Genomic DNA, 26,066 nt, shown 5'->3' on the forward strand with positions numbered 1-26,066 from the left:
TGTGAACAATGCTTTACATGAAATCAATGTGTATCCAGGAAGGACTTTCGACTGATAGCAATAGGTTTATATTTATTTAGGTACTATAGTTTCATAGCAGTATCCATAGCAGGGATTTATTTATTTTATTTATTTATTAAGCGCGAACAGCTACCCACAAAGGGTTTCCTGGCGCTAAACAAGCAGGTACCATTACATCTCCGTCTAAACTGCAAGGGAATTACTGATTAAAAAGCCAGGTTTTAGTAGCTCGGCGAAATTTCACAAAAATTCGTTTCAGTTCGTATGTGAAATGGCAGGGAGATCCACAAAGTAGGACCAAGCAGAGCGAAAGATCTTCCTCCCATTCTGGTGAGCCTAATTTTAGGCACAACAAAATAGGCCAAGTGGGCAGATCTCAGATTCCGGGAGGGAACATGAGTATGAACAAGAGACTTAAGATAGTGGGGGGCCTGGTCCGTTTTGATTTAAACATGTAGGTAAGTGTCTTAAACTTAATACGGCTATCTATTTTGAGCCAGTGAAGATTACGTAGGGGACCTGAAATATGGCTAGAGCGAGGTAGTTTACACAATAATCTTGCCGCTGCATTTTGCACTAATTGCAATCGCCCTATTACATCTTTCTTTGCCCCTAAATAAGAATGTTTCCGTAGTCTAGCCGCGAAGTTATGAGCGCATGAACTACGGATTTTTGAGTCTTCAGGCAACATCCACAGAAATTTCTTTAGCCACCGTAAAATGACAAAACATGTGGCCGAGACCTTGTTGACTTGGTTTTGCATTGTCAAAGTTTTATCAATCACGAAACCTAGCTTACGTACATGATCTGATGGACAAGGGAGTAAGCCCATTTCCATGGGCCAATGTGTAGAAGACCATAAGTCATGATGCCGGCCCAATATTAACACCTCAGTTTTATCGCCGTTAAGCTTAAAAAAATTACGATTCATCCAGTCAGCAATTCTCCTCAACCCTAGCTGCAGGCGAGATGGAGAATCCTGAGCAGTGTTTGAGAGAGAGAATGCGATCTGGGAATCGTCGGCGTAAGTGAAAAGTGTGAGGCCTTCTTGTTCTGCTATAAAAGATAATTGACTAACATAAAGATTGAAAAGAAGTGGGCTCAAAACCGAGCCTTGAGGTACACCATAGGGAGACATGTGTTGTTTAGAGGCTGCAGAATTAGAGAAAGTCTGAAATGTAAGTTTCTCAAGAAATGAGCTCAGCCAACCCAAAGCTGGGCCGCCTATGCCCATGTCAGCTAATGTTTTTATGAGGATGGAATGTGAAATGGTGTCGAAAGCGGCACTGAGATCTAACAAAATCAGTGCCACCGTCTCACCATTATCCAAAAGCCTATGTAAATTCTCTGTAACCCCCAACAAGGTAGTCTCTGTAGAAAAACCAAAACGAAAACAGGATTGTGAAAAATGAAGAATACAGTTATCCTCAGTAAACTGAGCGAGATGGTGATGAATATGTTTTTCAAGAATTTTAGAGCAGACTGGTAATAAGGAGATAGGACGAAAGTTGGCTAAGACATTTGGGTCAGCTGCAGGTTTTTTCAATAATGGTGAGACCATTGCATGCTTCTAGGCCGCTGGGACCACGGCAGATTGTATTGACAAATTAAGGGAGTTACAAATCACAGAAAGCTGCGAGGTGCTAAGTTGTTTAAGTATAGTCACCGGAAGTGGATCATTAGGTGATCCTGATTTTAGTTTCCCTAAAATTGCCATCAAGTTCTCAAGACTAAGAGGTGGCCAATGATTAATGACTGGTAAAGCAGCCGCAGGGTAAAGATCTGGCAAAGGGTTTGGATTGGAGGTCTGGGCATCCTGTTGAGACACTATTTCCTTATAGATGTTATCAATTTTATTTGTGAAAAATTGGGCAAGTTCTTCACATTTAGTAGCATTTAAAGGAGGTGTACTGACAGTATTTCAAGCCAGAAAAGAGGGATTGAGGCTACTATGCCTGCACTGGTAACACAGTCCCCAAAGTATACATATATGTGGGTGCAGAGGTCTGGGATACAATCCCCTAGATCCCAAAGTTAGAAAACAAAAGATTGTTTTACAAATCGGATTTACAAAAGTGACCCTGCACACCTCAAAATTAGTAAACAAAGCAGTTTAAATACTATTTATGCATATAATCACAGTCACTCAAAATTGGCTATTGGTTTTAAACATCAATTTTGAATAAAAGAATCTGCTTACAGAAGAAATCTGACTTTGGAATTCTTGGGAGAACTAATGGAGTGACTGTGATTATATGCATAAATAGTATTTAAACTGCTTTGTTTACTAATTTTGAGGTGTGCAGTGTCACTTTTGTAAATCCAAAGGTGTACTGACAGTGGTTTTGAAACCAGCTAACTCTTTCACGACCGAAAATAGAGTTTTAGGTTTGTTGGAAGACTCTTTAATAGTCGAGGCTACATATATAGTTCGAGCAGTTGTACATGACTTATGATATAACTTTAGCTCTTTTTTATAGTTTTCTTTAGCCTCCATGGAGTAATCTTTCCTCCATACTCGTTCTAAGTGTTTACACTTAGACTTTCCTAGTTTAAGAGATTCGGTAAACCAAGGGGCTGGGGCATTGTGCAAATTAAATTTTTTAATTGACAGAGAAAGACAGACATCTACTGCTTTTAAAAGCCAATTGTCTACACTCTGCGAAATGCATTCCATATCATCTTAGACGTCAGTAAAGGATGACAAGCACTCGTCCACGTTTTGCTTTAATAGCTCGATGTTTAATTTCCTCCAATCCCTTTTACGAATACTAGCCCTATCACCAGTCTCAACAGCAGCCAGGTGAAAGAGTGAACGAATGAGCATGTTCGGGGTTCCATTCTCGGAACACGTGTCTTACACAAACCTCTGCTGCAAGCAGTTAAGTCAATGAGCTTTACTGCAACGGTAGCCAATTCTGGACACTGTGCGACATACTACTTCCTGTCTCACAGGGACCGGGAAGTAAACAAACCTGATATACGATCACACATTTAAAGCGCCTTCTCCGGGAGTGGCCTAGGACACTGCTCCTCAGGGTAGGAGATCCTTTCTTACCAGCAGAATGCTTACATTCATCACTACATTGGCCCCCTGTAGACATTGAGAGCGAAAGGCTATGGAATTTGAGAGAAGAAATTTAGGTTGGAAATAAAGGAGGGAGTAAAGAGAGGAAGATGAATGCCAGGAAAGGGATACAGTAGGAGAAGGCACTTAAAAAGCCTAAAGCCTGATTTAAACTATAGGCGCAATGGAAAATTCTCAAACTTATAGAAGAAGTGCTGAAACCCCCGCAGAGTGCACTAGTGGAAATTATTCGACTTTACCACAGGCTTCCAATTTCCATCTCAAAATTGTGGCATTTCCATTAGTAAAGGACAGAAATAATCACAGGCAAAGTCAATAGGTCTGGGCTTAACGAACTACAGTATGAAGCCTAAGAACATTAAAGCAAGACAAAGAAACAAGAAGCGGACTGTATTGAGAGCTATCTTGCCCTTTCTTTTCCTGTTGGAAGTCCGAAGGCATAGGAGCCTTCATTATAATCTCTTTTGTTTTTATAAAGTAGCATGAAATGAAAGACTATTTTGAAAGCACTCTTGCCACCCAATGTTCTTTTAAATTAGAAAGAAAAACAGGATCATATTAAATGCAAAGGAGCCTCTAAGATAGCTAACCTTTTGGATCTAGGGAAATAAAAAAACCCGGGTCCTGGTGGCATTTAGAAGAAGATATCAAGGAGGAAGATTGGAATGAGGTAAAGCAAGGGAAAAGAGAAGGCAGGGCGAGGAACGAGAGTGCATATGGGTGCACAGGTGTGAGCCATGCAAGCATGGCAGACAGGGAACAAGGTAGGAAGGCAGGAGGTACATGAATGTGACATGCAGGGGGAACAAAGCGTGCACATGGGAAGAAGAGAGGGGTGGGAGACGGGACAGGAGCATTAAACAATAACAGAGCAGAACACACTGGAGGGAGTCAATATGAGTGGACAGAGTGCTAGAATTGTAAAATGGGCCTTTATGCAGTTCAATGTAAGCACTGATTTGGAAGGGGAGAAACCGTTTACAACGCAGTCATTACATCGCAGTTCCTTTACAACGTGTTCGTTACAACGACCGTGTTGTTAGAACGCGATGCCTTTACAATGCAAGTCATTAGATCGACTTGCTGTAGGGGGCGTTCTAACATAAGGAATAGTATGATTTATTATTCCAACACCTTCCCTACTATTGAGCAGACTGGATTTGGAATAGTAAATTATACTATTGTTAACTCCAGCGCCCCCCTACAGCAAGTTGATCTAATGACTTGCGTTGTAAAGGTATCGCGTTTTAACAACGCGGTCATTGTAATGACCGTGTTGTAAAGGAACGCGATGTAATAGCATGTGATGTAACATGCTATATTCATTGGAAGAGGAAAAATACATCCAAACACCATTAGCACGAGGTGAGGGAGAGACACTATTCTGGGCTGGGTCAAGGTGTAATTGACTAAGACTAAATCCAATGAATAAAACAAAATAATGAAAAAAACAATGGTTGAAAAGGGGCGGTCCCACAAACAATTCCAGTATATTGTAAGCAGAAGGATGTTCGACGGTTGTGCTGTTAACCTAAGCATGAAATGGCTCTGCATTGAGACAGCAGAACGCGGTAGTGCCTACGGGGTAAATTGTATAGGGCGGCGATCTATAAATACGGCTACACGACCACTCTTTCGCTCACTCAAAAAAAAAGTGCATCACTATCCCACCATCTAACTCACCACAATAGATTTCACTATCAAGTGTGTCCTGCGCCAGGGGCTGTATTAATTTACAGTGCAAGGGACAAACAAGTACAGTGAAAAAGAAAAAAGAAACAGTGGGTACGAAAGAGGATAAAAGGGATGATAGTACTGGAAGCAAAATGGCACAGAAAGAAAGAGGGTGCTAAACAAGTATGACAGAGGAGGGAAATACAGAAATAAGGGAATCTACTACAGAGAAGAATGTTAAGGGATTAAAAAAGATGTTTACAGAGGCCATAGAAAAAAAAAAAATTCTTAAACAGAGAAGAGAGTCACAAAGGCTGTTAAGAATGTCTCCCGCTCCTCCCCGAGGTGGTCTGACGTCTTGTACAATATCAGAAAAGACAACAAGACAAGAGGGCTTGGCAGGCGGCCCCAGCTCCTTGTCAGTGTCTGCGGCCCCCGCAGTCCCCGGCCCGCCAGCTTCCTAACTGCACAGAAACCACACTGTGCGCTCCCAGTATCACCAGCGCCGGGATTCCGTGCCTGCTCATGTGCTGAGGAGATGCTGCCAAGGTCAGCAAGTTCATCCGAGAGTGCGGGAGGGGCGCGGGGGAAGGGTGAATCCGTCTGAACCCCGCAGCAGGAATGCACAAGCATGTGTGTAGCGTCCAAACACTATCAGAACACGTGCTAATGGGTTAAACGTGCAGGCGAGAGAGGGCTTAGAAATATAGCAAAACCAGGGCTTTAAGTGGGTCAGGTGCCTCAGGACGGAAGTAATTAAAAGCAGACAGTGAATGGGTCCCTATCTGGCCCTATGTTCACATACTTAACTTTCCAGGCAAAACACTGCCCGGTTTCTGAACACTGAGTGGAAATACTGTTAAGGCATTCTAAGTCTGCGATGTAATTCTTCTTGACTGTTTCAATGCTGCATTTCTTAAGAGTGTTTGCTTGTTCCAGGACATTCAGTATCCCTAATTTTTTATTTGTGCATCATATTACTCGTATCTAGTGCGCCTACCTGCCAACTTACAAATGAATACCACTGTGTAATTGTGGGGTGGGGTGGGGACTCGTGCCGAGAGCTATTAAGAAGCACTCTGCCATTCACCACACACGGCCCCCGCATCTCACAGAACAAGCATCGATCTCTTATCTTTCTGGGGCCATGTGTTTCTAATTAGCATGGAGGCGCATACTGCCCCTGACCTCTCAAAGGAAAAAAATCTTGACGAAACCAAGATTTCTTTCCTTTAAGAGGAATTAGAAATTAGGAATTAGAAACACATGGCCCCATAAAGATAAGAAAGTGCTTTGAGACAGCAGCAAAGCAGACAACCCTGTCCGGATTGGCCGGACTAGAGGGAGAAAGGGCAGCGGCTACAAAACACCATTTCCAATGGCAGGCCACCATTTAGCATAAACAGTGACGCCAGCAAATGAAAATGAGGGGTGGGGCTTCAAGTCCCCTTCTCAAATCTACTCTCCTACAAAATCTTTTACCCAGCAAGCAGCGCTTTGCGCTTCAACGCCAGGCGAGGCCTAAAAAGTCAAGTGACTGTTTGAATCATTCTACACCAGACGACTTCAACATTACATGACCATAGCTTTTCCAGGTCCCCGGGAGATCAAAACGCAGCACACATGTTCAAGGACCTCTAACTTAAATACCCTCCAGCCATCCAAGGCAGGGCTTTAATAGATCATTCTCTAGCAATAGGAACCTTTTCAAGTAAACTCAAGATTACACATATTAAAACCATTATTAACGTGGCTTGGATCCTCCTTCAGACCCAAATTACTACTAACTGACAACAAATGTTAATTTTCTCAGCAAAATGATCACGAAATCTACATGAAAACAGATATAGTTCTTTCTTGTTGCCAACAACCTGCTCATGGACTATTAAAATGGATTCTGCCCTGGACGTGGCATGAGGGAAATCTCTTGATGCAGTTTTTTTTTGGGCTGCAAATGGGAAGTGAAAATGCTCATGTATTAGATCCATTGTAATCAAGAAATCCCCTGGAGATCTTTGAGGCCACAAATATTCTTGAGGTGGTAGTGTTCCTTTAGTGATACTTGAACACTTCCCTTATAAGGGTTCTTGCTGAATAAAGTTTATATGGATGTTCTCAATTTTTGTTCGCAGAATGGATTTCACATATGTGATGTTCTAGAAACTTGAGGAATTGATAGGAATTCCCTGCTGTAGCTTCTCAAGTCTTTCAACAAAACTCCTTTTCTTTTTGTACAGGTTTCAATAGCTCATTCAAATCCAAAAGCATTGATTGGTATTTGCCCCATAAATCCCATCTCTCATTGAATTCTTTTTTTTTATGTGTGTATTGAAAATAGTACAGTACAAAACATGGCATTATAGCTCATTCGTAATCGATACAGATATTGTTAATAATTGACGGGCACCCCCTCATAAGAGAGAAATTAGCAATACAACAGCTTCCAGGGTCAATTACCGTCTCTCCTTGTTAGGACTGCCACATGTCTGCACAACTCCCAACCCGTAGTCCCTTAACCCGTAACCCCCGACTATCAGACAACATGTCCATCCAGGCCCCTCCGCTCTTAACTCCCAGGATGGAACATCACCCTCTAGCTCAGCCCACTCACAGCCCTCCGTTCCCGGGTCACTCGGGATCTGTCACCTGCCATGAGGCAGCATTCCATACACCCTTGAACCCCACTAAAAACTATCCAGGCAGCCCCTTCCACAAGAATCATCACGATCAGGACTCTCTTCTCTCCCCAAACCATCAAGACAGGGACCCATCCCTCTACATCAAGGACAATGCGGCCCCTGACACCCTTCCACACCCCCTGGTCCCTCCTGCCTCACCCAAGAACAATCTTGTTACAGACACCCGTCCTCCATCCATAGACAACACGACGCAACGCCTCTCCCTACTAGAAACCCAGTTGGAAATCCTGATTCGAGGCTTGAATGAACTCTATCCATCCTATCCCTGACCCGAAAGTCCCCTCAGCCACCCTTAGGGCTAGTCTCACCCAACCCAGCCTAGGTGAGGTAACACCCCCACCGAGCCTCACGTGCCCCCAGACCTAAACACGGGTCCCTCAGTAAAGGGAAGAACAACTCCTTGGAAAGACCTAGAAGAGCAACCACCTCACTTTCCCCGCAGGAAATTACACACACAGCGGCACCCTACGACCCTCCGTTGAATTCTTCCTCTAAATCCGTGATCCAACTAATCACGGGATTCAGAAGCCAACACCCTCCTTCGAGAGCCCCCAGACCACCTTGCCCTCCTTCCAAAAGTCCAACTGAACGAATTCAAAGAACAACCCCCCATCAACTGCATGCTCATAAACTGCAGATCAGCCTCTAAACATACATCTGAACTAGCGGAAGCCATACTCTCCCATGACATAGACATAGCATTCATAACAGAAACCTGGCTCAACAACCTCTCCTACCCTAACATGGATATGCTAGTACTTCCTGGATTCACGATGATAAACAAAGAAAGGCAAGTGAAAAGAGGCAGGGGCATAGCAATCATCCACAAGAACAACATCTCCATCACTGAAATGTCCTCTTGTGCTTACAGCTCCTTTGAATACCTCTCAGTCAACATAAAAACTCAGGATACCAGACCCACACTCTGCCATCTTCTATACCACCCCCCAGGTAACTCTTTAGAATGCGGGGTTCACCTTTCCGACTTGATTGCCCATTGCGCACTAGGCAACTCTAACAACATAATTCTGGCCGACCTCAATCTAAGGTGGAATGAAACAAAGAACTCGCTCATTCAAACCATAAATAACCTACTTCTAGCTAACAATCTGATCCAACACTGCTCAGAAGAAACTCAACACAGAGGAGTTATCCTTGACGCTATTATAGCCGAAAGCAAGGCTATCTCCATCGACCACATCCTCCCTGTTGACTGGTCCGACCATTACATAGACCTCTTTCACATCAACCATTCGACCTTGACTAATCTAATTCCCAAGCTAGACCACCCCAAATGGGTCAGGAACACAGCCCAAATACCAAGAGCGGACCTAGAAGAAAGAATCATCAATTGATGACACCCAAAGACTAAACAACATGCTCAAGGAGGTCCAACAATGGCTCACAACCAATCACTTTAAACTGAACCAAGAAAAAACAGAAATACTACTCATTTCCAACAAAGATGATAACCCACAAATCGAAGAATGGCTCAAAGCCATTGATGCCCTCAATGGTAACCTCTCCTCGGTGAAATCTCTAGGGATCACCCTAGACCTAAAATTTGACATGAAGAAACACATCACAAGATCCGCGAAAAGTGCCTTTCTCAACCTAAAATTACTATACAAAATAAAACCCTTCCTCCCACCCAAGGACCTTGAACAAGACACCCAAGCACTCCTCCTCTCCAGAATAGACTACGGGATCGCTACCTTGACGGGGACAGCAAAAACCCACATCCCCCTTGAAGACAACACTCAACGCAGCAGCAAGAATGGTCACCGGAATTAAGAAATTCTAGCACATCTCTCCTGCCCTCAGAGAACTTAGATGGCTCCCAGTTGAGTTGAGAGCCAGCTTTAGAACAGCCTGCCTAATACACAAAGGCCTGCATACAGGTAAACCAGAATACCTGGCCGACAAACTCAAAAGGGCAGGCCAGTTCAGAAATCTCAGGAGCTCCAGCTCTCTACTGCTCATCCCGCCAAAAACTCGCAAGCACAGAACCACAGCCAAATCTTTTGCTGGAAACGCACCTAAAATCTGGAACTCCATCCCATCCCACCTCACATCAGAACAATCCCCTTGTTTTCGAAATTCAATAGCCTACTCAAAGCCCTCTTCCTCGACCGCCCTCGAGCGAACTGACAGATCCTGGACAGTCCCCCAACCAACACTCCATCTTTACCAAAATTCGAGACTTACAACACGGACGCAGTTCAAGAAATACTTTTGTGTATAAACATTTTGATTGCCGATTATGTATGGTTGAATATTAGATCCGACCCTCTGCTCGTCTACCCTGTGGCATATGCTTGCCCTAACCCCGATGTGCCCCCACTCTCCAGTATCACATGTCTGTTCATTATTGTATATGTTGTGAAGCGCTCTGGTACCTTTGGGTCCAGCTAGCGATATACAAAACTTCTAAAATAAAAAATAAATACTTTTTTTTTTTTTTAAATCAAGCATACACTATCATCATACATGACATAAATTATACAAGAATATACATCAATAACTAAATAATATCTACAATACTAAGCAGCAGTAGTGAACAACTGCAGTAGTATTTCCCCATCCCCCTGATTGCCAGGAAGAAGAGAAGGTGGGAGAGGAGGAGGCAAGCGAGGAGGCAGGAGGGGGAGAAAAGCAGGCACCATTTTCAAAACTGCAGGCACCCATACATGTGTGCACACAGACATCCTGGGATTTAAACCCTTACGTCTCAGCAATGGGGTACCCCGGCTCCAGGACCTGGGTGGCCCCAGGAGAGTCATCTCCCAGTGGCTCTGTGGCATCTAGATTTTTCTAGGAAGATTGCCTCATATTTCCAAATCCTTCTTACCAACCGCAACCGTCATTCCTCTGCCACCCCCCATTTGCGTGTATCAATTAACCATTTTGGGACAGTGCGCGGACTGGGTTGCGTCAAGTAGATGGCAAGGTGCCGATAAGCCAGCAACAGGTTAAGTAGGGCAAACCTCTCTCTCATTTTGGCCCCTCGTTTAGGTGTCAGTAGAACACCCAGCAGGCAGCGTTTGACCAAGGCATCCACCTGTACCTGTGTGGCTCCTCACAGAGCCTGCAGCACCCCACCCACTCAGTGTCTCTGTAGTTTACCGCACTCCCACATCATATGTAGGGACATCACAAGATTGTACCCACATCTGGGACATGCAAAACACCATGACGCATTAATCCTATGCAACCTTTGCAGTGATAAATAAGCATGGGCGTAAAATCCGTTCCGCTCGCGGATTTTCGGTAAATTCGCAATCCGCGAACTCTCGCGAACTTACCGAAAATTCGTAAATCCGTGCGAAGCGGATTTTTTTGCTTGGTCGCACTTGCCAACTAGAAAACTATACAATTTCGCGGGAGTAAACACTTGCGAAAACGTAGATGCGGCGGGCAGCGACAATCTCGCAATTGCGAGATTGCAAAATTTGCAATTTCGCACAAGAAATCCACCAGCAGGCAGCATAAACCTTGAAAATTATGATTTTTATCAGAATAACTCCCCAGGTTGACATTTGCCTGCACCTTTTTTTTGCAAGGAGTCCATTTAGGGGGGGGTGGGAGAAAGGAAGTGCCCCACAGTCTCCAACTTCCTGTTCCTGTCCAGCAGGCTCCTCTCAGTGTTTTCTTCATGTGCTGGTCACTTTGATTTGGATCTTGACCTGGAAGCACTCAGCAGGTGCAAAAGTTCAATCTTATCATTAGTAACCATTCCCTGTAGTGCCTGGAAGGATTACTTTTTGTGGATGCTGCTGGATATTTGGATTTTTGCAAAACTGAAAGCACTCAGCAGGTGCAAAAGTTCAATCTTATCATTAGTAACCATTCCCTGTAGTGCTTCCTGAGGGGCCCCGTCAGAGTTCAGTTGCCTACTTGCAACTATTCTATGACCCTGCTCTGACCCTCACCGCAGGCTCAGAAAAAGCAATTACAGATAAGGAAGCAGGTTCCAGCCAGGAAGTTCAAATTCAGAAACACATTAATCAGCCCCTAATTCATTTATGTCAGTTGAGGCAGGGCAGGTGTGCTTTTCCACCCATAATCTACAGTGATGAACTAGAGGGTGGCATGGGTGAGCCAGAGGGTGGCATGGGTGAGCCAGAGGGTGGCAGTGTTGAAACAGAGGGTGGCAGGGGTGAAACAGAGGGTGCTGTGATGAACCAGATGTAGAAACAACATGTTCGCGACCGTTGCTACCCGAAAAGTAAGTTCGCGTTTGCGAACTGGTACAAAATCCTCGCGAACTGGCAGAAATCCTTGCGAACACAAAAAAAATTAAAAATCCGCAAATTCGCGAGAGTTCGCGGATTTTGTGGATTGCGAATCCGTAAATACGCAATTTCGCGGATTGCCAATTCGCAAAATCCGCCCATGCTTAGTGATAAATAAGTTTAATGCAGGTGATAAGACTGGGTAGGTTTTAACTGTGCTTTGTATCTACGTCCCTGATCTGCACACAAGCTCATTTTCATTTGCTCACCATAAGTGGCTTAGGCTAGTCACCTGTCGATCTATCATGAACTTGTGTCATATCCGTCTTGCAATTCCCCTTCAGAGATTTATAAATGTGGGCTATCAGACCCCTGTTAGAGCCAGGATCTAGCAGGAGCCACAGTGTTTGTGATTCCGCCAGCTCCGCAGGAAAATCCATCATGAGCCGTAAAGGACACCTTAGTGTATTGCAAAAGCTGGCCGTGCTGCCGCTGAAACACATCCTACGCCTCCCCATCCAAGGAAAGTGCCATTCGGGTACAGGTCTCCGGCCATGGTGCAGGCCCCCTCAAACCACGTGGACTGGTAAATGTGCCTTCGAGGGACTTATTTCAATACTCAGTTCACACTAGTTTATACTCTTTACTAAATGCAAGTTAATATAGATTTCTTGCAGACTGATTTCTTTTACATATTTTCAGACAGTTCATATATACCCAGTTTATGAAGACTGTATCACAACAAAGTATATATCAAAACACACAGGTGTATGTTAAAAGCAGATTTTATTATAAACAATAGTATAAAAGCGTACTAGTTCATTTAAGACCCAATAACACAAGAAGGTACTGAAAAATACAGATGTTTTGGCCTTCACAGTTACAATTGTATATACTTTTTTCAATTGTAAATCTGGCGAATCAACTGATTGATACAGAAGAGTTCAGCTTATGTTGCTATTGAACATTAAAAAAAGTGCAATTGTCGACGTATCGGTCTTTATGCTGTCGTCTGTAAGATCATCTTCAGGACTATGCAAGTTGAAATGATTGACCCTCGAGAATTAGTGTAGTCCTCACGGTCACTTCTCTATCCACAATCTAGGACAACACATTACTATCTTCCTGACATCGCCGTTTATAGTGAGTCCATTACAGAATGTGGATCGAGTCACACATAATAAAATATCTGAGCTATCTCCATAGTTGAGAGTATATGCGCGTTCGGTAATTGTTAATTCCTCTTATATGCATTATTGCAGGAAGCGTTTTGAATCTTGATTTATGAGACTTGACAAACAGCAGTAGCCAGAAATTCTATATCATTCATAGGGTATTGAAATTGATGGTGAGTGTGTTGGACTTTGGTACAAAATATTTTTTATCCATCTTTGGTATGCACATAGGTGTTCTAGTATTTCTGTTGGACCGTCACAAAATAATTTTTATTTTTTCTGGTCACTATATCTGGGATTCTCTCTTTTCTTCATTTTAAGGTTATCCTTTAGCTTCTGATACTGGTATTGTTTTTTACACTTTATCCCTCTTCTTTCTTTCCCCTTTGCACCATGGGGATGTTTTTTTCTCCTGATTTTGTAGGAGGGATAGTTTGTTATTAATATTTAACTATGTATCTGTTTGTTTTAGCCCTGAGGAAGTCTTTGGTTAAATCCAGAGGACGAAACACGTGTTGGCATTTTTCTGTGGCTGTCTGTTCTGATGCTGAAGAACTGAAACATGAATTGTCATGCAGAAGATATCAAATAAAGTACCAAGGGAAAAGAAAAAAACATCAAGAAGACTTCTGCATGGATTAATTGTGGCTGGAGAGAAAGGGAATATAGCTCAGGAAATTGAAGTTGTACTTCTGATCTAACATGTGCCACCTGGTCGTCCATATTACCCAAACAGGCATTAACTACAAGTGCCTCCGATTCGATATTACCAGAGAACACCGGAGCAGTGTTATGAAGGATAGAGATGGTTTCCTCAGCGTTAAACTTGGCCCAGTTACGATAAGGAAGTGCAGCGTTAGACCTTCTCCATCTGAGGTCATGCTCAAATGACGAGCAGAAATATACTGTAGAATGACCTGAGCAGGTGTTGCTCAGAACCTCTACAACCTTGATGCAGTCATTGGAAAAGACTGGATCAAGCAGAAGAACCTGTTTAATTCATAAACTGCTTCATGCTTCATGTCAATACAACACATCACTCAATAAATACTTATAGCCGTATAGCTGATGGTTCTTTGTTTTAGCTTTTTCCATCAGGAGGGCTATGGCAGAAAGATTTGTTGTAGTCCCCGTCCCTTTTCTAAAGCCTGTTTGGTAGCTGGGGATTACATTGTTATTTTCCACTCAGTCCTGAATCTCCTCCAGTATGCATGAGGCATAAAGTTTGGCTTCCACATCTATTAAAGAAATCAGCCGATAATTCTGTGGTAATCTCCTGTCCCCCTTTTTAAAGATCGGGTGGAAGATGTTTCCTTTACACGATGGGGGCAGCTGGGCAGAGAGGTGAAATGCCCAAAATTCCTCATTGTATTTAAATACTGCATTGGGGAGACCATTAGGTCCTGGTGCACCTTCAGGCTTAAGGTTGTAAATAAGCCTTTTGAGTGTTTCGATGGAAAATAATGCCGGATGTTTCATCGGCTGATTGATCCTGCATATTTTGGTGGAGGTTGATAGCTTATCTGGGGCTCCTTTTGAATGGCTCACTTTCCTTACTTTGTTTAAACGTTGATGTTTTTCAAGAGGAGGGGATTCCCTTTTTAAATAAAGGTTCTTTACGTGGACTTTCCAACCTTGATTGCTGATGCCCAGGTGGTTACCTTAGAGGTTGCCCACCTGGTTGCCTCAGCCTTTCCTGTGCTCTGGCTAGCAGCTGGCTGCCGCCATCACAGAAATCTGACCCCCTACCAATCAGTGTGCACTCTCCCAGGAGTCAGAAAATGGCTTGGACCGAAAGAAGGTGACACCTCACTCCCATATAGGATAGCTAAGGAAGTGGCACATCAAGGTGTGGAGCTTCAAAGCCTTCACTGCCTGTGATATGCAATTAGTCTGCCTCCCAAAGGAGGAAACAACCTGTCCCCAGGCACATGTGCACCCAGGCAGGCGGAGAAATCTGGAATTAAAGGGGCAGTCCTGACTCCAGAACCTTGGTTTTGATCAAACTTGCAACAGATGACATAGAAGCGACCCGCGTCTGCGACGAAAGGGCCTGCACAGAGTAAGGAGTGATATTCTGCGCCTGTAGCAACCTTCCTGGAACTGTACGACTGTGACTCATCCCAGACCAAAGGCCTGTTCTCCCAAACAGAAGGGCCCCTTTGAGAGCCAAAGGCACTAGTCCCTTGCACACAACATACCAGAACCAAAGAATCACTGGCCATCGTCCTCTCTGGGAGAATCATCCAAAAGAAGGTAGTCCAGTGCATTGTGTGAAACGTAGTCCTGATCTCCAGCAAATGTCAGACAGCTACCATTTTCTCCGCCGAACCTTCAGACATCGAAACAGCTTCTTGCTGCCTGTACAGCTGCCAAAGCCAGCCCGGTAACCACCACCTTTACTTGACGCTGCATCTCAAGGTAACACCTCAACACTTCCTTCTGACATTGGCAGTGGCCTATTTGTCGACTTTTTGCATCCATTTCTCTACCACTGGGTAAGCGGTAAAAATCTGCTTTCCCTCAGCTCCCGGTTCAGCAACAAGAACAGCCGGGGCAACTCTGCACCTGAGCTTTTCGAGCCTGGTAAAATTGAACTGCTTGTTCCATCACCTTAATCCTCCTTGGGTTCCACCCAACACGACCTGCAAGTAACTGATTGTCACTAGTGCTTTTCAGTATTGACTGTAATGCTAAAATTCTACAGTATTTATTTGCAGTGATTTATTATTGCTTCTAAAATCCATATCTCAGGTGGTACTTATCTGATTTACTTCATTTTGGTGTCTAAATTTACATTAAAATCTGCTTTTTTTAAATTATAAATTGCTGTTGGATTTCTTTTGAGTTGTGACAATTACTTATTGTCTATGTTGGTGCTCTAACAAAATTAACAAATGTTCCTCTGGTAAAGCCGGAATGCTCTTTGCCACATTACCAGGACTGAGTTAAGGACTGATTATTGTGAATCCAAAGACCATTTTTGGGGTATTGTGATAGTTTTGTGGAGTGAAGCCTGGCCAGCATCGCTACATAATACTCCACCTTCCTACAAACAGACTCAGAAATAAACGAGAAACCAGTAGATGCACATCAGCAGAGCAGCTGACAGAGTCTCTAAAAGATCTAATGGCGGCCCATCACCCTTTCAAGGTAGAAAAAGAATACCCCTTCTTAGAACCATCCACAAAGAATTCAAGAACTACAGTAGTAGAACATGTGACAGAAGATAGGTAACGTAAATACACCACTTGTCAATATTTGCTCAGTGCTTAGAATGGGACAGTGAGATCGACCCCTTTCTGGACCACAGCAACATAGACGTCATTTAGAGATCGCGACTGCGACCCCTGGCTTGCACTTTGCAACACCTAGCATGGCCTTGGCAACCCCAACGGCAGTAATTAGAGCCAAGAACACAGGGATGACTCATGTGAACAATCTCAGACTCCAATCTCCTCTTTTGTTCACTTTTATTACATTAATAGTGAATAATAATCTATTAGCTACAATGTAATAAAAGGCAGAGCAGCAGGATCTGAAACAGGACCTTTATTGGCATCTTGGGCAGTAAAATAAAATGCTTTTCAATGTAGATTATGTGCATGCACGTAGGTGAGAGGGAGTTTATGTGAGAGGGAATGTATGTGGGATTGTGTGTGTGAAAGTGAGTGAGACCGTATAAGTGAGTTCGAGTAAGATTGAGCAAGAGAATGAGAATAAGTGAGGGTTAAAGGGAGTGCAATTGTTGTGATCTCATTCGGGTTGAGGTCATGTGACATCCCTTCCTGTAACATCAATAGGGTCAACGGGTGTATGATAACACTTCGGTTACCCCAGGCATTTCACTTAATTGACGAAAGACACAGCAACCAACTGGTGAGGCAAACCTTGCCTCTCTAATGTTCTCCACTCAATCTCCAGAACGATAGGGTTAACGAAATCGGAAAAGGAAGCCCCTGAGACTCCAACGGAGACGGCATCTTCTACAATATCCATGGAGGACGGACCGCCAAACTCTTCAACAGAGGAAACCACCATGACCGTAGCCTGAATGGAATGACTGCCACCACTTATGCCTTCTCCTGTTAAACCTTCCTGAGAATGCCTTTAATTGATGGGAACAGAGGGAAGGCCATGAGAGGGTCAATGCATCCACTCCCAAGGCACCCACTTCGATCACTCTCGAGCAGAACAAATGGAATAGAGCATCCTCCCTGGACGCAAACTGATCAATGGCAGGAAGACCGAAGCTCCTGCAGATTAAAAGAAAGGTTCTTCTGGACAGGCAAAGAGAGAGATGGGAGGTTAACTTGCGTCTGAGCACATCCGCTCATACATTGTCCACTCCCCTGATGTGAACTGTAGAAAGTGAGAGATGTGTCTCTGCCCACTGACCAAGGGGGTACGCCACAGAGTTGAGTGTGCGTGCTGGCCTGGTGGTTGATATACGCCACAGTACTGCCTAATTGAATCAAAACATTGAACCCCTAAACCTGAGGATGGAAGAAGAAAAGGGCTCTCACTACGGCTGCCAGTTCCCTCTTGTCAAATGAGCGCTTCATTTTCCACGGTCTCCAACGAGCCTGAACAGAAAGTTCGTCCAACGTGGCACCCCACCCCAGAGAGCTGGCATCTGTAGTTACTACCTTTAGTGGGGAAGAATGCAGAACCACTAATTGTAAAAGATTTGGAGCAAGAAACAATCATCATCTCTTGGATAAATGCTGGGGACACTGATCTGTATGTCCATGTAGTTGATTGGAAAGTAGACAAACTTGCGTAGGTGCCAGAGCAAGGGAAGTGAGTGGAGTCTCACGAAAGGCACTGTAAACACTGTGGCCACCATATGCCCCAGTACCTCCATCCACTAAGTCAGGCTGGCAGAAGACTGGTCCAGTTAGAGACGGAGAACGCACTGACGGAAAAAGATTCTGTCCTGTGGAATGACGACCTTCCACTGAATTGCGTCGAATAGGACACCAATCAATTGAATTTGGGTGGAAGGCAATAGCTGATACTTTGAAAAATTGAGAATTCACCAGTGGTTGTTTAGTGTAGATATGGTCAGACACAGATGCTGCTCCATGATCTAGATCGATGGGGTCGGAATCAACCAATCGTCCAGGTATAGAAACAGAGACAAACCTTGAAGATAGAGATACGCCACCAAAGGCGCCACCACTTTGGTAAATACTTGTGATGAGGAGTGGAGACCAAAGGAGAGAACACAGTACTGCCGGTGATGGCCCTCCACACAAAACCAGGGATACAATTGTAACCTGGGTGTCATGGGGATGTGGAGATAGGCGTCCATGAGATCCAACGTCGCCATTACAGATTAATCCGGTATCCATGGAACAATGCGCTGCAACATCTCTATCTTGAATGGAATCTTGTGTACATGCTTGTTTAGAACTTTCAAATTTATTACAATCCAAAATCTCCCAGTTTCGGAACCAGGAAGATGATGGAGTACACTCCCTTCCCCAGTAAGTCGAGAGGTGAAGGGAGAATTGCCTTCTTCAGCAAGAGGGAGGGAATGCCCTCCTGCAATGCCATTCTCCTGAATGGACCTTTGGGAAAAGGAGTGGAGATGATCTCAGAAAACTCGATCTGGTAACCATTGTCAACGATCCCTAGGATCCACGTGTCCTTCGTTTTGCATTGCCAGGTCATCTGAAACGGTGTCAATCTGCCACCAACCTCTGGTAGCTCGCCATCTTCCTCCTGGAACCCGGCATAATCAGGATTGGTGATGCAAAGTATTAGACTGCTACCTTGGCCTCTCCTGGAATCTAGACTAAAGGGGTTCCCCTGAAATTTCTGACCCTCTTCCGTGTTCTGGTAGCATCTTGAGTGTTGACGAAAAAGCTTGGATGGGAAGAAGGAAGTCTTATTTATGTGGTTTCCGGAAAGAAAAAAGGCTTTCTTTATGGTTCTTATGCAATCTATCCTCTAGCTCTTTACCAAAGTGACTGGATCCCATGAATGGCATTTTGAAGGCAGCCGAACGTTAGGCCAAATCAGTATTCCCTCCTTTCAAATACAAATTCAACGAAGCACACACAACAAGGCAGAAGCTTGCACAGTCAAAAGAAATAAATGACAAAAACTCAGTTTGTTTCTCCATAGATTCCAGAAAGTCAGAGCATTGACCACTCTCTTGCGTAGCATGAAATAGTTCCTTAAAATCTGTGAGCAGGGATTGAGCAACATATGCTCCATTAAATACGAGATCTCGAAGCCAAATGTGACCCAGAATATACCTTTTTCAAAGAGGTATTGATCTTTTTGTCAACAGCATCCTTCAAGATATTTTCCTCGCAACCACCAAATCAAAGTGAACAGTCAGGCCTCAATTACTCCATTCTTTTTTCCAGCGGTTATAACTTTGCCATAACACGTGGAATAGAAATTCTTTCCAGATCTTTTGTATTTGTTCAGAATGACTTCCTGACCAAACTAAAGGCCCTTAAAATTATTCAAAAGGGTATCTTGAGAAGATGAAGGAACCGTCTCCTGAGGGAACCCCATACTCTTGCTTATGTGGGACAAATGTTAACACAACTCATCTTCAACAATATATTTTCCTTAATATTCCAGCACACCTTGTGCCGAAACACCTGATCATCCAAATCTGAAATAGCAGAGTAAAGGCTCTCCTGGTCAGCAGCAAGATAATGGTATGCTTCCCCATCGTAATTATCACACTGCACTCCACACTATGTAAACAGTAGATGCAGCCAACCTCCTTAAATACCCAGAAAGAGGACACTACTGAGAAAACCCCATAGAACCGGTTTGAAGCGGACACTCCTGCTATTTGCACTTGCTAAAATTCCAAGCACGCCTCAAGCGCATACATGACAAATGCCAAATAAGGAAGCCAAGCGTAAGCGCTCCGCGACGCCACGCTCAACAACAAACGGAAGCAGGACCTGCTGAGTGGTTTCTCGATATGCTGGCTGCTAGCGCAATTTAAGCGGCATACTGAAAGGCTAACAAGCATGATACAGGTACAGCAAAGGTAAGAAAGGATCTGGGCGGTCGTAACAGCCCAATGCCTCACCTGAAAACAGGGTTAACACAGTGGCCAGATATGTGTCCGTAACCTGTTAGATTTTGCATCAGGAGAGGAACTCTCCCAAAGTCCAGCAGGGGAAGAGATTCCTCCCACAAACAACAGTTAGAGGCAATAGCCCGGCAGATGCCTTGCGCATCTCCTCACCCTTGAGCAAGGCTGTGGTAAGGCTATGAGTTTATAAGCCTGCCGGTGGGGTTAGTGTATCCGGTGATTGGTTGCAATACTAATCAGGGATGACTGGGTTGACGAGGAGTGATGAAAATTACCCGAAGAAATCAGGGCCTTGGCCCACAGACAGCAATGTTAGGTTTAAAACTACTATCAATTTTATGTTAATGTGGGTTACTTTCCCATTCAGATCTTCTTTCCCATGTATAAGCTACATCTCTTCTAGACCTTCTAATGTAACAAGCTTGTATATCTGCTAACAATGATCTATGAAGAAATAAAAACATCCGTATTCATGAAAAGAAAACATTTAGCACAACCACCATTGATTAAGAATTTTTTTTTAAAAGCTCAAGGTCACGTCTTAAATGATGCATCTCTATGTATGAATTCTATGTCAGGACAGGAGGCTCCGATTATGCTAGTCTCATTTCTTTATTTACAAATGCCCAGCAGCCATGTAAAAAACCACATTACCCAGAAACACTTGGGTGATAACCATAGAGTCTGCACTATAAATAGGTATGTAGACAATCCCACTTCCTCTTTCTTTGCTGCTCCGCAGCCAGTTAAGTGTTCTTACCTTACTATTCTTATTGTGGTTATTAATCTTGTTTCTGCTTGACTTGCTGCATTGTTTGTGCCTTATATTGCGCTGTGCTCGCGCATTCTTGCCGCGTTCGGCTTCTTTGCCTCTGTTCTCCGTTTCGGTGTGACGCGGTCGGGTGCGAGGCTTCTCCACTCAGAGGTCGGGCGCTTTGTGCCCGTATTCCTTGCTTTCTGTGGAGTGGAGTGGAGTGGAGTGGAGTGGAGTGGAGTGGAGTGGAGTGGAGTGGAGTGGAGTGGAGTGGAGTGGAGTGGAGTGGAGTGGAGTGGAGTGGAGTGGAGTGGAGTGGAGTGGAGTGGAGTGGAGTGGAGTGGAGTGGAGTGGAGTTTTGGGGTCCGGACGGCTTCGCGCGAGCTGCCCTGTTTCCTGGTAGGCGGCCGGTCAACGCGCATGCGCGTTTTATTGTTTCCGGCGCTCCGTGTTTTCTTCCTTTGCCGGAGCCTCACAGAAAGACGTCCTTCGAGACGTTAACGCCCACTGCCTCCGGGATTGACCCTGTTGACGCCAGTGTCTGACAAAAGGCTCTGGTTGTAAGAATTTGCATAGGCTTTGCCTAGAGTGACGTTTTTTTGTGTGGCAGTGAGCCCTCCCTCCACTCTTTATTCTTATTGACCTGTGGTTTTACTACTTTGGCTTGCTGTGAGGGTTTTTTCACTCCCCTGTGAATTTTGCCTTTGGCATTACTTACATTTACCTTCCTCATTTTGTGGGCATACTTGCACGAACATCGTGCGTCATGAGTGAATACTATTATGAGGAGGAAGGGGAATTTGATGATGAGACTCCTGACACCATGGAGCAGGATCTTGTGGAGGCTTTAGACCGAGGAGTCCAACACTCCATGAATAAAGCCCTTGTACGTGCTATTACGCCTCTGAAGCGGCACTTGACCAAGTATGCCCAACAGCAGGGTTGGGTCCCTGCGGCCAAGAAGTCCTCTTCTTCTTCTCCTGGTAATCCGCATGCTTCGGACTTCCGGAAGTTGGCGCAGTCTTTGTCATCTGCCAAGCCTGATCCTATTCTAGAGGTTGACGAGAGTGATGAACAGCAATCCTCTTCGTCCTCGGACCCCGCTCCTCCCCCTCCCAAGAAGAAAAAATGTAAGGAGCATTTTGTTGACGCTTCATCACACCCCCCAGTGCTTACTTTCGAACCTGCGGACATTGTCCATCCTCAGTCCACGGCATGGCTACCGTCCCCAGCAGTGACGGAGTACGTCCAACAACACATACGTCAGCCATTCGAGAAGGAGGTACGTGCCCGCCTCCGTTCTGAGTGCCCACGGCCCGATTTGGCTGACCACCTGGCTGAGACTCCTGAGGTGGATCCCACCATGGTCACATATTTGCGCAAATTTGCGAAAGATCCGAAGAAGGGTCTTGACAGGTCTTGGCGGGCTTGCCAAGACAAGGTTTTAGATCTCTTGGGGCCCCTCACCAAGATGTTAGATCTTGGATTTCTGGCAAAGAGTACTAACCGGATGGTTGACCCTGATGAACTCATTGAATGGGCTCAACGCGCCATTTGCCAGTTGGGTAAAGCCAACTGCGCGCTCTCTAGTGAGAGGCGCCGCTCAATCCTGCTCAAGCTAGACCCTAAGCTGGCAGAACTTGCGGCATCTGAGTCGGGCCCTGCTGCCCAGGATCTGCTTTTCGGGCAACCTTTCTTAAAGGAGTTGACCAACTTCGTCAATACTTTCAGTGGCCTGGATAAAGCCCAAGCATCTCTGCGCCGGGCCTTTCGTCCGGTTTTCAACAGGGCCGGAAGAAGTAGGGGACGTTCCTCCGGCCGTGGTCATCAACAACCCTCCCAAAGGGGGTATCAGTCCCAGCGGGGAGGCCAACAGGATTCGGGCTATACCCAGCGCTCAAACTTCTATCCATCACGAAAAGGCCGTGGACAGTATAAAAAAGGACGTTCCGGTAGCTCTTCCGGCGGATATCACGATTCCGCCACTTCAGGTGAGAATTCTTCCTGCATGCAGTGTTGTTCTGGGGGGCAGGATTCGCCTTTTTCTAGAGAACTGGCGATCAATCTCCAGCGATGCATGGGTGCTGGAGACGGTTCAGGGCTTCAAACTAGAGTTCTATCAGCCAATCCGTCAGTCCCATCCTCCCTTTCCCCTCTATTTCTCAAAAAGAAGTCAGGAGTTCATCACAGAGGAACTCAGGTCTCTGGAATTGAAAGGGGCAATTGTGCCGACAGTACGCCACCCTCAGGGTTTTGCCAGCTCAGTCTACCTGGTGGAGAAGAAGGGAGGGGGATCGAGGTTAGTTCTCAATCTGAAAGAGTTCAATGAGGGAGTGGTTTACCGTCACTTCAAGATGGAGGGCATCCATCTGTTGAGGGATCTCCTGAGGGAACGGGATTGGATGGTCCGACTGGACCTCAGAGATGCGTATCTCTCTGTTCCGATTTTCCCGCCCCATTGCCGCTTTCTGCAGTTTCAGTGGCTGGGGACTTGGTATCAATATCAGGTTCTTCCCTTCGGCCTTTCGTCAGCACCTTGGTGCTTCACGAAACTGTTGCGTCCGGTTGTGGAGTCCCTCCGCAGTCGCGGAGTCCGCTTGATCATCTATTTGGACGACATCCTCCTTCTGGCGGATTGTCCTGTCAAGCTAATGACTCATCTGGAATGGACGGTCGACCTCCTTCAGTCTCTCGGGTTTTTAGTGAATGTTCCCAATTCTGTACTACATCCTACTCAGGTGATAGATTTCTTGGGGTTCCAGATCGATTCCCTCTCCTGCCAACTTCTGTTACCTCGTCAGAAGATTCGATACATCAAACGGGAATTGAATTCCGTTGTCTCGAATCCGACAGTATCATTGAGATCATTAGCACGAGTTGTCGGTCTTTTGGCGTCTTCCCTGCAAGCGATATTTCCGGCTCCGCTGCATTACCGGGCATTGCAGCGTCTGAAGATTCAACATCTTCAGAGGGGCCTTCGTTATTCCGACCACATTCCTCTATCGGAGGAAGCGAAGTCGGAAATGCAGTGGTGGTTGGATCACATGGAGGCCTGGAACGGCAGGGCTCTTTTCGGATCTTCTCCAGAAATTGTGATCGAGTCGGATGCCAGCCGTTGGGGCTGGGGGGCCCGCTGCGGCCCGATCTCGACAGGGGGACGATGGTCCCCGCAGGAACTTTCACTCCACATCAATTGTTTGGAGTTACTGGCGGGATCGTTCGCGATCAAGTGTCTGTCTCCTCTTCAGTCCCGCTGCTGCATACTTCTCCAGATGGACAATGTTTCAGCAGTCCGGTACATCAACAAGCTGGGAGGGACTCGGTCAAGGTTGTTGGCGGAGATAGCCAAGGAGTTTTGGCACTATTGTCTTCACAACAAGATCACAGTTATTGCGGAATACCTTCCTGGTTGTCGCAATCTTGTAGCGGATTGGAACTCCAGGTATCTGAGGGACTTCAGCGACTGGAGACTCCATCCTCGTGTGTTCCGCCAGCTCCTCCGGGCTTGGGGCCCTTGTCTAATCGACCTCTTTGCGTCCCGTCTCAACTCCCAACTTCCCCGGTTCTTCAGCTGGAGACCGGATACGGAGGCCCTGGCAACGGATGCTTTCCTTCAGCAGTGGCCGTCCTCCCTATGTTATGCGTTTCCCCCGTTTATGATGATCCCCAGGGTTCTGGCCTATGCGACTCGTTTTCAGGCGGAGTTAATTCTAATCACTCCTCTGTGGCGGGCTCAACCGTGGTTCCCGGTTCTCCTGGAAATGGCTTGTGCATTGCCATTTCTTCTGCCTCAGAAGCGGAATCTCCTGTTGAATCCGCTTCAGAATCCGCATCCCCTGGTTCAGTCAGGCTCTCTCCTTCTCCTGGCGTGGCGGATTTCGGGGAACGTTGGGCGGTGTCAGTCCTTTCTGCGGACGCTACCAGATTCCTCAGCAACGCCTGGGCCCCAGCTACTCACAAACGTTACAGAGGTTCATGGAAACGTTGGAGTGATTGGTGTGCTCAACGGCAAGTTGATCCGACATCTGCTGATGTCTCTTTGATTGTCAATTTTTTGGCTTCTCTGTCTTCAGCTTCTGGTTTGGCGTACCGTACAGTCAACAACTTCCGTTCCGCAATTTCGGCGGGCCATCTTCCTGTTGATGGGAAACGTGTGGGTGAACATCCTCTGGTGTCTAAAGTCCTTAAAGGTATTCGAATGGCTATTCCTCCACGTCCCAAATATGTTTCTTCATGGGACGTTTCGGTTGTCTTACGTTTTTTGGAATCCTGGCCAATCAATTCCTTGCTTTCTCGTAAACAGCTCTCGGCCAAGCTTACTATGTTGCTGTGTTTGCTTTCCTGCAAACGAATTTCAGACCTTCGCGCGTTAGATCTTGCTGCAGCTTCACTCCTGAAGGGGTTCTATTCCGCCTGTCCAGGCGCACAAAAACTAATACTGAGATTATTTCTTACCCTTCTTTTCCTGCTCGTCCCAACCTTTGTGTTGTCCAATGCCTTAAGGATTATGAGGTGAGTACTTCGCTTCTTCGCTCTGATATGCAATGTCAATTGTTGATTGCATTGCAAAAGCCTTTCCGCCCCGTTACTCCTGCTACATTGGCTCGCTGGGTACGGTGGCTTATGGGGGAGGCGGGCATTGATGTTTCTATATTTGGTGCTCATTCTGCTCGTGGGGCCATGGCCTCTAAAGCCTTTTCATTGGGAGTCACCTTGGGGGACATAATGAAAGCCGCTGATTCTGTGTTTAAGACTTTTTACTTTAAGCCTGTTGCTACTGTTGCTTCTGTGGTGTTGGATGAGCTTTGAACAAGCATAATCGGAGCCTCCTGTCCTGACATAGAATTCAAAATTTGCAAACCTTCGTGACAACAATTTTCAATTCTATTAAGGACTAGGAGGCGAGGATTATCCCACCCGTGGTTTATACGTTGTGTTAATGACAAATGTTGGAGAAGTGTGGCTCACTGGTTAGAGGAGGCAGACCTGGAAGCAGAGGTCAGCCCGGGACCAGGGTTCAATTCCCGGCTCGGCGGGGTCTTGAGTCCTAAAATGTCTGTGGACTCGACAATTCTCGCTCCGGTGCCTAATCGATTCATGGGTTCACACTCTGCGACTCTGGGCAATAGATTGCTTAATCTCCACAACGGCCCCTCGCGGCGGGATGCCTGGCTTTCACCTTGCGGATACCCTGCCGGGGTATCTCACAGGGGAATACCAGGACGGGTTCCCTAAGCAAGCGCTTAGAAACCAGTGGTGATTTGCGCTATACAAATCCATGTACATTTACATTTACATTTATGCATTATTCTGTTACAACAGTATCTATTGCCTTGTCTTCT

General features: G+C 45.5%; 1 protein-coding gene across 2 annotated transcripts in view; it reads right to left on the bottom strand.

Annotated features, from left to right (window-relative positions):
* TMEM141 (transmembrane protein 141) overlaps window positions 1-26,066 on the bottom strand; it is a 143,048-nt gene that overhangs the window by 116,042 nt on the left and 940 nt on the right. The window lies entirely within an intron of this gene.

Source organism: Lissotriton helveticus, chromosome 5_1 (assembly GCF_964261635.1).
Source record: "Lissotriton helveticus chromosome 5_1, aLisHel1.1, whole genome shotgun sequence".
Lineage (NCBI taxonomy): Eukaryota > Metazoa > Chordata > Amphibia > Caudata > Salamandridae > Lissotriton > Lissotriton helveticus.